General features: G+C 46.7%; 1 non-coding gene across 1 annotated transcript; it reads left to right on the plus strand.

Moving 5' to 3' along the window:
• The first annotated feature begins 898 nt into the window (after positions 1-898).
• On the plus strand, positions 899-971 carry tRNA-Lys (UUU). The gene has a single exon. It is a non-coding gene; the product is annotated as a tRNA-Lys (tRNA).
• Positions 972-3,341: the final 2,370 nt, after the last annotated feature.

The following is a 3,341-nucleotide window of genomic DNA, read 5'->3' on the forward strand; positions in this document are numbered from 1 at the left end:
TTCCTTACTTCTTCGTTCTTTCTAATTAATTCACTTCAAGGCTGGTTCTGAATGCCGCGTAACATCATCTTCAACTAACCTCCACCGTATGTACCTTTCGGTGCGGCCACTAAAGAATTGCTTATACACTAAACAGCTGTTTATATACGCTTACTAAAAGACTTACTTTCATCATTAGGCCAGCGTGAAACTAAGAAAGAGAGATGTGCCTAAAGCGGCATGCAAGCAAACTGTGCACGCTAAGAGAAAAGGAGAGATGTTCGCAATTACTACCACAAGAAAGCCGCTCCCCTACCCCTATCTCTAAGGGGCCCGTAACTTTTCTTGGCTTAGGCTTCCAACTGAACTGACTTTATGGCCTTGCCGCCCGCCGCTAGCAGAAGCTAAGCGCTTGAAAAGCGCGCTAAGAAACGTTGCTTCTGTCGACCTTTCTGTGCAACAGTCCACCAGTAGCGGAAGAGAGGGTTACCGTACATACAAGAGTCTTCCCGTTTTTACGTAAGCTTTTTATTACCAGTAAAGTAGTACTACAGCTGTATCTTATAGCCCGGCGCGGCAGGTCGCCTTTTGAATTCAGTAGCATAGAAGAAACTATTAGATAGATAAGGAGTAGGTGGGTGAGTGAGTGAGTCCTCACTGACCTGAGCAATTTCGATCACCTAGCAGGCCTTAAATTTGGTAGGTAACATCGCCGAAGCGTATCATCTGATTTTACTACGAAGGAAGGAACTCGAAGTGAGACGGCGCCGTCTTGTCCAACGCAACGATATGGCCCTCTATCATCTTCTATCTGGTAGACTTGGAAAAGGGGCCCCGACTTTTTTCCAGAATTAGAGTTCGACCGCGGCTGCCCCCTTTTTTTTCCGCACCAATCCTTATTTTTTACTATATATTTTGGGGGTGTATAGCTCAGTTGGTAGAGCATTGGGCTTTTAACCTAATGGTCGCAGGTTCAAGTCCTGCTATACCCAAACCTACCTTACACTATACTATTAGTAAGGATGCGTAGTAGCGTTCAAAGATCACTCTTTGGCCTTTAGACTCGCTTCAGCGACTTCGCCCTTTAAGTGACAAGGGGGGGGTTGAGGTAAGGAGTAGTATAAGAGTGGCTCGGTCATCAACAGGCCTCTCCTTATTCATTCTACTTATTCATTCTATAGGGCGGGGCTGCGGACCAACAATTCAGCAAAAGGGCTTAAAAGCTCCTTTATCAAACCTTCCCCTTTGAATAATAATAAGGTAAGCTTGGGTTCCAAACTATATGCGGTCTCGCCATTCTTTGTTTGCATTCAAAGGTCTTGTGCCTGCGCTATCGAGTCACGTGCCTAACTTCCAAAGAATGAATCATATGGTAGAGGAGCTAAAGTGGCCGGCGGCGGTGTAGAGCTATAAGGAGCGAAGCTCACACACACCGGCTGATGGAGGGCGGGATCGCATTCACTTGCTTGCGGCCCGGCTCCATAATAGTGGAAAGCGGGCGCGCCCCCATAACCACACGGGAGGGTAACGAGATTCAACGGGATGGTCACGCTTTTCGAGAACGGTTTTTCCCTCATAAAGCAGGTTCCGTGAGTCAAAAGACCCTAAACAAGGCAAGCCGAAAAGATTCTTTTTCTCTTCCGCACATCGATGTTCTGGTGGACAACACCGCTGGACATGGGATGCTGTCCTTTATGGATGCTTTCTCTTGATATAACCAGATCAAGATGGCCGAGGAAGACAGAGCGTTTATCACCATATCGGATAGGGGGGCACGTTCTGTTACAAGGTGATGCCGTTTGGTCTAAAGAATGCCGGGGCGACGTACCAGCGAGCCATGACTGCGCTGTTTCATGATATGATTCACAAGGAAATGGAGGTCTATCTATGTCGATGACACGATCGCCAAGTCTTGGGCTTAAGAAGACCGTGAATTTGAAGAAAGTGTTTGACAGATTGCGGAAATACAGTCTTCGTCTTCATCCGAAAAAGAAAGCCGGGAGGGGTTTTGGTGCTTTGTCAGGTAAGCTACTCGGGTTCATTGTCAGCAGAAGATAAATCGAAGTCGACCTGCAAAAGGCAAAGCAATTATCGACATGCCGGTACCAAAGACAGAGAAAGAAATCTGGGCTTTTTTGGGCAGGCTACAATACATCAGCAGGTTCATTGCCCAGCCCACACCCATCTGTGAGCCGATCTTTAAACTGCTCAGAAAGAATACCCCGCCTTTCAGAAAAGATAGACACAAGGAACGAGGATTGCCAAAAGGCGTTTGACAAAGTTAAGAAATATCTACTCAATCCTCCCATCCAGGTACCGCCAACGCCTGGTCGACCTCTCCTGATGTATCTGTAAGTAATGGAAGCATCCATGAGTTGTGTCCTTGATCAGCGCGATGAAACGGGTAGGAAGGAAAGAGCCATATACTATCTCAGCAAGAAGTTCACTGATTATGAGACAAGGTATACGGTTCTAGAAAAGACCTGTTGTGCTCTTACACGGGCCTCGCAAGGCCTACGCCACTACATGTTGAACTATACGACCATGCTGCAAGGATGGGCCCGCTGAAGTATCTCTTTGAAAAGCCAGCCCTCACGGGCCGTACAGCAAGGTGGCGGATGTTACTCTCAGAGTTCGATATTGTGTACGTCACCCAGAAGCCCTAAATGAGAAAGGCAAGGGGCAGGCAATAGCAGACCACCTGCGGATCATCCCATCCCGTGCCTGACTATGAGCTTGATTTTTTAGTAAGGGGACGAATTTCGCGGGCGAAGCTATTCTATTTGCGGTAGGCGAAGAAGAAGACGAAACTCCTCATGATTGGCAAATGTTCTTTGACGGTGCAGTAAATCAGAACGGAAATGGAGTTGGAAGCAGCCCCTTTCTACATGCTATCTTAAAGCTCGCCAAAAAAGAGGAGCCCAGCCCATATTCCCATAGCCGTCAAGTTGAGATTCTTTTGCACAAACAATATCGCTGAATATTCTGCGTGTATCACAGGCGCTTCGCGCCCTCGAGTTGAGAATCAAGGAGATTGATGTATATGGAGATTCGTCACTTATCATCTTTCAGACAACTGGTGATTGGAAAACCAAAGATCAGAAGCTCATTCCCTACCATCAGTATCTGGAAGATATCAGCCTAAAGTTCAGACGGATTACCTTCAATTATCTGTCGAGGACGAAGAATCAGTTTGCTGACGCATTGGCCACACTAGCTTCCATGATCAGTAGACGGTATTGATATCCGGCCAATAAGTCGACGAATCGGATTGAAATCAGTGTGAAGAAGAGCCATGCGAGGACTAATCAAGCAAAATAGTAGTCATGTCCATAAGGAAAAAAGATCGTCAACGCTTCTAA

The sequence above is a fragment of a genome, mitochondrion (assembly GCF_042453785.1).
Source record: "Malus x domestica mitochondrion, complete genome".
In the NCBI taxonomy this organism is placed as follows: Eukaryota; Viridiplantae; Streptophyta; class Magnoliopsida; order Rosales; family Rosaceae; genus Malus; species Malus domestica.